Source organism: Nematostella vectensis, chromosome 7 (genome assembly GCF_932526225.1).
Source record: "Nematostella vectensis chromosome 7, jaNemVect1.1, whole genome shotgun sequence".
NCBI classification, from domain to species: domain Eukaryota; kingdom Metazoa; phylum Cnidaria; class Anthozoa; order Actiniaria; family Edwardsiidae; genus Nematostella; species Nematostella vectensis.
The window spans coordinates 4,656,976-4,666,933 of record NC_064040.1 but is presented as its reverse complement, the minus strand read 5'-3'; the positions used below and the strand labels follow the sequence as shown (position 1 = coordinate 4,666,933).

Here is a 9,958-nt window from a genome sequence, read left to right as displayed (position 1 = left end):
ACGAGGTTTTGCGTGCTTGGTAACAGCTATCACGTGGTTGGTAACGAGGCATCACGTGCTGGTAGCAAGGTATCACGTGGTTGATAGCAAGGTATCACGTGATTGGCAGCAAGGTATCACGTGCTTGATAACAAGGTATCGTGTGCTTGGCAAATATACCTCCTTGGGAAATGATAAAAAATTCCTTAAATTTATGGAAAATGGGTTAAAATTTTGTGAAATTATTTGAGTAAATTACCAGGGGGGATTTGTTACATTTGTTGAAATGTGGAAAAATCCATCGCGTTTCCCACTCATTTTTATAAATTGCGTTTCTTAATGTTTTTCTTCCTTTCTGCTTTGAGTATTGGAAGTGCCAACCGCTTCCAAGCCGAGCTGATTCCTCCAAGCATAACAGGTTTTAGGTATATAACCTGTGTAACTTGAAAAGGCCTGCTACTCGCGGTCAAGCAACATAACCCAGTCTGCCAAAACTGGCCACACACACCATGACTCAGCCTATGTAACATGAACGTGGTATGCAAGATTTTATAACCTCCAAACAACGTTCACAACAAGCACAAGGGGTTCTGGACAGACTTTAATATAATATAGGGTTTTTGTAATTCATCGCTTTTACCATATTGCCTAAATAAGATATATTTTTTTAACAAAATTATATTCTATGACTCATGCTGTAATTTTGTTACAAATGCTATGTTACATATTTTTCTTGATGATCTAAATAAAGATGTACAAAGTGCTCCAAGGTATAATGACAGCAACTTACATCTCCTTGAAAACATTTGTGGTTTATGCTAGTCTCCTGTCTCCTTTAAAGCCCTTTTTACCTCTTCAAAAATCAATTAAGGATACCGTAGAACCAAGCGGTAATTACCCCGATCGTCCCGGCAAAATTGCTCGCGCTCGCGTTGGATTAAAGCAAATGCTAACAAACTATATATCAATTTAAAGCTTAATCATTGTACTTTCTTCCTAAAATGATCATTTTTTATACTCGCTTAATTTTGAGTGCTTTTGTCTGGTCCGAAGTGCGAAATCGACCACTTTTAAACATGCGAATTATTTATACACACCAAAAGCGCGTAACCTCTCGGGATTTGCTTTATATCCTTCGTCATCTACTGAACTGACAAACCGTGTCTACATTTGACGTCACACAGCCTCGTTGATTAATAATCAAGGCTTAAAGTTAGGCGTGGAATAATTTTAGCTTCTTTGGCTACAACGCGCTAATTAAATCCGTAGCGAATAAAGCTATTGATTATCCGCGGCACGGTGTGACAGAACAATATCTATACAAGACGCTTGCCAAGTTGCTCAGGAATCGGGCGGTTAGAAGTGTACCTTTGATTCACATATTTAGAGTAAGTTGGGGTGAAATTTGATTGCGAGATATCGGGGATTGAAGTTGTGTAAACATTAGAGGCAGCGTGACAGCAATGACAGACAAAGAGCACATAGAGCCGCGTATGGCAACCAATTACATTGCACGCTCGACACGCAGCGGGAAAACCCCAAGGCGCTCAAATGTCATAGCGGTAGCCATGCAAGTGAAGGAAGATGCCTAGACCGAAACGAGCTTGTACCGAAGAAAAGAGCGCGGAAAAATTAAAAAGACCGCGAACGGAGACAACTCTTTGTTTTGGGCCTTCTTCCTCGCTTAACCTTCTTCGAAGGAAGCCAAGGATTCTTACTTAATCTTGGCATAGTTTACAACTATGCAAAATTTAGTGTAAACGCTTATAAAGTTGATTTAAATACGGATAAATCTAGGATAAAACGTGCTAAAACGCGCTTGTATGCTAATTAGAGGAGAAAAGCGGTAAAACTAAGTTCCCCGGATGTTGATCGCGGGCTAAGTAAACAGGATTATGGGATTATTGACGCCTTCGAGAATAACGCAAAACTCGCTCGAATTCGGTTTTTCTTGAATATCTGGCGGAGATTTTGGTGTTTTTTTTCCGCTAACATCTAGGGCGTGCCTATTGTCATCGAATGGCATAATAAAAAAAATTTACCCGAAATAAAGCCATTTGGGTCTACGGTATCGTTAATGTTGTTTAATTAAACTTCATTTTTCTAGCTCGCTCATTTCCTTATTTGGACTTTGCACACCATATTTGGAAGTCTGCTTCAATCATTGTTGCGCTTTTTATTGCCCTAGAACTGTATTCATTAAAAAATTTAACAATCATGACTTTAAAGCCCTACATTATTTTGATAACATTTTCTTAATGAGATACTTTGAACCACAAAAAAGTGGGAAATAGACATAACATCGGTCTAGAAATTAGTATTGTCCGGTTTCTACATGTGCTCCTGACCTACTGTACAATGACATCATCGTCCGGGAGTAGTGATGAAGATTTGTAAAGCTCTTATACAGTCTGACGTAGTCCCCTACGAGGACAAAGGCCCTCCCAGTAGTATATGGGTGATTGTATCTGTTGTCTTCTCTTGTTTGGGGTACTTCATCGTCTCCTCATAGTCACCACAGGTTCCCCATGCACATTACCAGTATTCTGACACATCACACGGGCTTGATTTCTCTCGTTACCTGTCTTCGTGTGGAGTTACAGCGCTTGTTGGTAGCTTTAATTTGCAAACGTGCTTCACAATATCGGTACTGTGTAAAATGTGACCTTTTACCCAACACCGATATTTTGAAGCAGTAGCACTTATTGGTAGAGTTACATCGCCTCCTCAAAATTACCAGGAATACTTATAGAACATAAGCAATATTCTGACTCACGTGTGCTCAATCGCTCTTGTTACAAATCCGCATGTACACTTGCGGCGCTTGTTTGTAGGTCTTAATCGCCTTCTTGTAATTTCCTAGTTCCTTCAGCAGAAGTGCCTCAGAACATTGGTGATGTGCAAAACGTGACCTTTTGCCCAGTACCAATATTCTGAAGCAAGTCTACCTGCTCTTTATAATCCTCCTCATAATTACCAAGATTCGCTTGCACAACACCAATATTCTAACTACTTCTAATTGATGATCTCGTTACCAGTGCTTACGTACACTTGCAGCGCTTGTTGGAAATATTCCAGGGCCTCCCTTTACTTGCCAAGATCATTTGATTCCTTACACTTCTTCAGGCAATCAAGAGCTGGTAAACTTGGCAATCTATTTAGATTTCTACCTGCTGATCGAACACTATAGTGCACTCATCACTGTGCAGCAACTGCAGAATACCCGTCCACAAATAGTTAACAATGAGACTTCACGCCTCGATTTCTATTGAAGACTGTGCTGTAATTTTGTTACAAATGCTATGTTACATATTTTTTCTTGATGGTCTAAATAAAGATGTACAAAGTGCTCCAAGGTATAATGACAGCAACTTACATCTCCTTGAAAACATTTGTGGTTTATGCTAGTCTCCTGTCTCTTTTAAAGCCCTTTGTACCTCTTCAAAAATCCATTAATCTTGTTTAATTAATATTCATTTTTCTAGCTCGCCCATTTACTTAATTGGGCATTGCAAAAAAATATTTGGGAGTCCGCTTCAATCATTGTTTTGCTTTTTTTAGCGCGCTGGAATTGCAATTATTAAAAAAAATCAACAATCATGGCTTTATGGCCCTTCATAATTTTGAAAACATTAAAAAACCTCTTGGATACTTTGAATCACCAAAAAGGGTAAGGGATACAGACATAACATCTGTCGAGGATAGCCTCGTCCCCAGGCCCCTAGTAACAGCCCTCTGTTGTCAAACATTCTCTGCGATAAGCTGTCCCAACGCCTGGCAAAACGCTAGGACTTATCATTTCAAAAGGCGAAAATCGCGACTTTAACTGTTCGAATTTGAATATTATTATTTGATTGGTATAAGCAAATATTCTAAACTATTATTAGGTCGCTTGTTATAAAATACCGCTGTGTGGCGGTAAACAACAAATACTTTACGAATTGGACTTCGTGTGTGATCCGGATAAAATATCACGTTAACATTACGCTTGCGTATCGAGAATCTACAAAAACCAAGCTCAGATGAAGTAAATAATCTCATTAGCAGTGAGATATGTGAGTTCGTACTATACTCGATTGATTTCACGCTTAATTAAACGCTCGTACAGTTTCCCTTATAAGCCATAGACATCTCGACTGAGCTCTATAAGCCCATAGACACGTCGATTTGCCGATCTCGAGTGTTTTGCCAGGCTTCAGGGCTAGCGGCATATCAAAAGTGACGTCATTAACCGACAAGCCGCTCAGCCAATAGAAGCCAGGAAACGAGGTTATGACTAGGAATTAGCATTGTCCGGTTTCTACATGTGCTCCTGACCTACTGTACAATGACATCATCGTCCGGGGGTAGTGATGAAGATTTGTAAAGCTCTAATACAGTCTGACGTAGTCCCCTACGAGGACAAAGGCCCTCCCAGTATGGGTGATTGTATCTGTTGTCTTCTCTTGTTTGTGGTACTTCATCGTCTCATCATAGTCACCATTGGTTCTGTACAGGACCCGAAACGATCCCCAAAAGTTCCTCAACTGATCCTGTGACCCGAAACGATCCCCAGGATAGCCTACGTGTAGCCGCTGACTCGCGACGCTATTTATAGTTTTCAGAGTTTTCAAAGTTTTTTGTTTTTGTTTTGGCTCTTAAGATGTGATTAACACAGTACACTTTTTTAAATCATTACATGTCATTGGTAATCAAGTATAACTATTCTGATTATAAATCACAAGCAATCATCTAGTTATTTTATCAAACATTATGAATCATGCCCCAGGTCATCAATAAGCTGTTTCCGTATGCTCGTTTTGAAAGATGGAATGCTTGGTTTTGATTTTATTTCAGAATTCTAATTGTTCCACAGCTTTTTTTCTCTATAAGAAATGGATTGCTGTCCAAATGAAGTTTTTTTGAATTTAATGTAAAGATTATTTGAAGTTCGGGTACTGTAAGAATGTGACTGTGTTTCATTTTTTAAAATAGTGACCAAAATGTTTGGTAATATACCGTGAGTTAACCTATACATAAAAGTAGCTGTCTCCAAGTAGTGGATCTCGTCTATTCTTGAAATGTTCAGATTTTTGAAATTTGTCTTCGTATGGGCTAGGAAATGTGAATGTGAAATAATTCTAACTATTTTCTTTTGAAGTTTTAAGAGTTTGTCTAACTTTTTACTGATATGCCCTTGTTTGTCTAAAGAAAAGCTGTTTGCCCATAATATATTTCCATATGTTAAGTATGGATAGACAAGGGAATAGTAAAGTGTCATTAAAGCTTTCTGTGGAAGATAGCGGCTTATATATCTTATTATTCCTATGTTCTTTGCTATTTTCTGACACACGATGTTAATGTGACTTTGCCAATTAAGTTTTGAGTCTATGTAGATACCAAGAAATTTAAAAGAATCTACCTGTTCTATTTCTTTGCTATTAATTGTGACATTTAAATTTGCTGGTTCTATATTCCTAGTTTTCGATTTCTTTTTAGCTCTATCACGATTGAAAAGTTGATATTTAGTTTTCTTTATGTTAAGGGATAACTTGTTTGCCTTGAACCATGTTGATAGTTGAGATAATTCTAAGTTCATTATTTTATAGAGATCAGATATATTGGAATCACTTAAAAATACACTTGTATCGTCTGCAAATAAAATAAAATTTAATTTGTTGGAAGCATTTTGCATATCGTTGATGTATATTAAGAATAATAAGGGGCCAAGTATTGAGCCCTGAGGGACTCCACATGTTATTAAGTTATTGTCTGAGTGGCAGTTTTGATATTTAACAAACTGCTGCCTATTCGATAAGTAACTTTTAAACCATTCAAGTGGAATTCCCCTGATGCCATAGTGTTCTAATTTAGAAATCAAGATTGTATGATTAACTGTGTCAAAAGCTTTTGATAGATCAAGGTATACTCCTAATGTCGATTTACCTTCCTCAAAGTCTTTATATAAATGTTCAACAAACGTTAAGATTGCATTGATAGTTGAGTTATTTTTCCGGAATCCAAATTGGTTGCTAGAGAGTACATTATATTTTTCTAGAAATGAATATAGTCTTTTGTGCGCAAGTTTTTCTAGTATTTTTGAAAAGAATGGGAGTACTGAAATTGGTCTATAATTCGAGAATTGTTTTATATCATCCGATTTGAAAATAGGAGTTACTTTTGCTATTTTTAGTTTGTCTGGAAATATTTCACTATTAAATGAGTTGTTAATTATATGTGATAAGAGTGTTGATATTGAACTTATTACTGGCTTAATAACCTTTGGGTTTAGATCGTCTGCTCCTGTGCTTGACTTATTTTTAAATTCTGAAACTACATTCTCAATCTCGTGGAATGAAGAATTGGCTTTCAGTTTTAAAAACATATGAAACATTTTAGCGTCATTTTTGTCACTATCCAGAAATTTACATTAAATAAAACCATAGTATTAAGATTTTTATATACGACTGCGCGGGAAATACAGTGGTTGAGTCAGAAATCGGGGTCAAATGGAAATTCCCGTGATAGTAATTTGAAGAACCAGGCGTGAATAAATCATTTATAGATAACAAGACTTAAAAGAACGTCTCCACATCGATCCACAGATAAAACATAAGGTTATTCTTAAGGTTACTTTTGTGCATGTTTGTTCGTATTCGGTGAATGAAAGACCTACCATGAGATCATGCAGTGTTGAACAGCCGACTACATGAAGGAAATTCAAAACTCACATAAATTTTGCTTTCAACAAAAGCCACATCTTGCTACTGTAGTAAAAGTGTTGTTCGAGTGCATTACTCAGTGTGCTTTTGTCTTTCCGCCATCTTTTAGGCCAAACCGGCTGCCTAAAATGTGTCAATTAATATTCGCTCATGATGAACATGGATTTCGTGTTGAAATACACATTTTGTTGTCAAATGAATATGAATTTTTAGGGCTGATGTTTACCAGAAACGAGATTTACAGTGTCACAGTCATGTCTCGGAACTGCAAATGTTTAGTGTGATGAAAGGTCAACAGTTTGGTTGTTCTGAGCAAGGATGTGCTATGGTTATGTTGTATTCCTTTTAGTAGCAGTTAAAAATGTTTATTTGTTTTGTACTCTGTTTATGGCTTTACCGTCATGGCAAAACCCTTAATTATGTTTTTGAAATTGCAAGTGATTTCTCTGCTTCCCCTTTGTCCATTACCGCAATTCCTTGAGGTTGATTTGGGGACTCCTCTGTATCGTTTCGGGTTCCGGGATCGGTTGGGGTACTTTTGGGGATCATTTTGGGTCCTGGGATCGTTTTGGGGTCATTTCGGGTCCTGTACAGTTCTCCATCCCCATGCACATTACTAGAATTCTGACACATCACACGGGCTTGATTTCTCTCGTTACCTGTCTTCGTGTGGAGTTACAGCGCTTGTTGGTAGCTTTAATTTGCCTCCTCGTTGTATCCTAGTTCCTAAGCAAACGTGCTTCACAATATCGGTACTGTGTAAAATGTGACCTTTTACCCAACACCGATATTTTGAAGCAGTAGCACTTGTTGGTAGAGTTACATCACCTCCTCAAAATTACCAGGAATACTTATAGAACATAAGCAATATTCTGACTCACGTGTGCTCGATCGTTCTTGTTACAAGTCCGCATGTACACTTGCAGCGCTTGTTTGTAGGTCTTAATCACCTCCATGTAATTTCCTAGTTCCTTCAGCAGAAGTGCCTCAGAATATTGGTGTTGTGCAAAATGTGACCTTTTGCCCAGCACCAATATTCTGAAGCAAGTCTACCTGATCTTGTTAACAGTATTTATGTGGACTTTCAGCACATGTTTTTTTTTATTTTATCGCCTTCTCATAATTACCAAGATTCGCTTGTGCAACACTAATATTCTTACTACTTCTATTTGACGATCTCGTTACCAGTGCTTACGTACACTTGCAGCGCTTGTTGGAGGTATTCCAGGGCCTCCCTATACTTGCCAAGATCATTTGGTCCCGTACACTTTTTCCGGCAAACGAGACACTGCAGAATAACCGTCCACGAAGAGTTCACAATGAGACTTCACACCTCGATTTCTATAGAACAAGGCAGTAAATACAATAAAAGTGCAAATAAGTGCAGTTTATAACTCACGGAGCACACTTATTTTATTGAATGTGTTTCCTTAGAAATCATAATCTCTAAAAATGTACCTTTTTTTATAGATCAACATTAATTTGCAATTCTTGCATCACCTTCGCTAGAGCAGTCAAACCAGTTTTTGCTGAATTGTTACAGAGAAATCTATCGAATTTTGTATGCAATAAATCTGTTTAAATAAATATACTGACTTCAAAATAAACAGTAGATTGACGGTGTACTATCATACTAACCTCTGAAGCCGCTGAAATCTGCCAAAAACCCATCTAAGCTGTTTTATGAGTTTAGTCGCTCTGAATTTTTATCGTCGCCCCTCGTCGTTTCAGAGCAACAGGCTAATGCGCATGTATGTCAGGTATCGGATAGCTTAGTAACCGTTCAACCACAGGCAGCCCTGTTTATACGTTGAGAAATAGTGATAAATATTGTCACGGAGGAATAAGTCACACGTCACACATGTAATGAAGACATATTTAGCATCTAGAAATTATATACTAATAAGCTGCCAACTTGTCGTAAGCTAACAGGACAACTTAAAGCATTTTGTTTAGTTAAGCTATCGCGTTTGACAGGGAAATCTAAAGCGCTCGCATGGAAATTGCTTAGCCAAGCAGTTCCTATTTTTAGCAGATTGACCTTTTGCTCGGGAATTTTATAGACGTGCCGTTAGTTTTCAATTTTACTTGAGAACAGAGTTTGGAGCATTTGTTTTGGTCCTGTGTCCGTTAACTACATAAGGAAAGTTAGGTCTGAGTTCACAAAGGGTTTACCCTAGGCTTCAGACCTTAGCCGTCGGTAGAATTAGGTTTTAGCAGGGCCCTGGTTTGTACATTTTAACACTTTGACTGCAAAAATGGCTGGAATGCTGTCAATCATAATAATCACGCGTGTAGCTTGCCATGCGCACTAGCAGTGTAACAAGTTAGTGTGTGACTTCCGTAGTCGTAGCAACATTGTAAAAATTACGTAAGTCACGGTGGTAGCCCAAGGGTAACAAATTGACAGAGTCACAGAGTCAGCTACCAAATTTAGAAGTGATCATGAGTACTTTCACATAAAATTTGTCAAATTTTAACATTTCAAAACTTTCGCTGAGCGCCAAATAGCCTCCCGAGCAGCCGTCGCTCAGAGTGTTGGTCTATCGCTTAGGGACTGAGGTATTTTCCCACTTAATCCAGTCAATCTGTGGTGGAACTAATTCAACAAATTTCAGTCACTGACGCAAGTGCGAAGAATGCAGAAATACATTTGTGGAGAAAATATTTGAAATATAAATAAAACATGTACAAGTCGCTTTATTTCGATACTAAAATTATGTCTTTAATCATTTTTGGCCAATGACCTTTCAAATTTTCTGATTCAGACTTGTATTTTCAATTTTTCCGGGTTTTCGGCGCGAGTACCCTGTGGTTTTTGGAATACAGAAATATTGGAAAAAAAATTAAACAGGGGCGATTTGCTTTGTTTCGATATGCAAACATTGTCTTTAATCAACTTTGACCAATGGCCTTTTCAATGTACTGATTGAGACGTGTATTTAATTTTTTTCCGTTTTAACGACGCGGGTACCCTGTGGTTTTAATCCGAAATGGAAAAATCACATATTTCAAGATGTTCCACCAAAGGGATTTTTGGGGACTTTTAGTATGTTAACTAGGTTGTATCATTTGTTCAAAATCCACTAAGAGAAATTCTATTGCAATAAGTTCCACCTGGGCCATAAAAATTTAATAGATTGACTGGACTAACTCCTCACGAACAGTTTGAACCATGGCTATTGAAATGCGCTTATTTTCAAAAGCCATCATACAGTCAAACAATATCTCTTGAATACTGTAATTTATCTACGATACAAAATACATTAGACCAGATG

General features: G+C 37.7%; 1 long non-coding RNA gene across 1 annotated transcript; it reads left to right on the top strand.

Annotated features, from left to right (window-relative positions):
* LOC116605989 lies at window positions 1-743 on the top strand. The gene is made up of 2 exons (XR_007312277.1): window positions 1-135; window positions 345-743. It is a non-coding gene; the product is annotated as an uncharacterized LOC116605989 (long non-coding RNA).
* The last annotated feature ends 9,215 nt before the right edge of the window (window positions 744-9,958 follow it).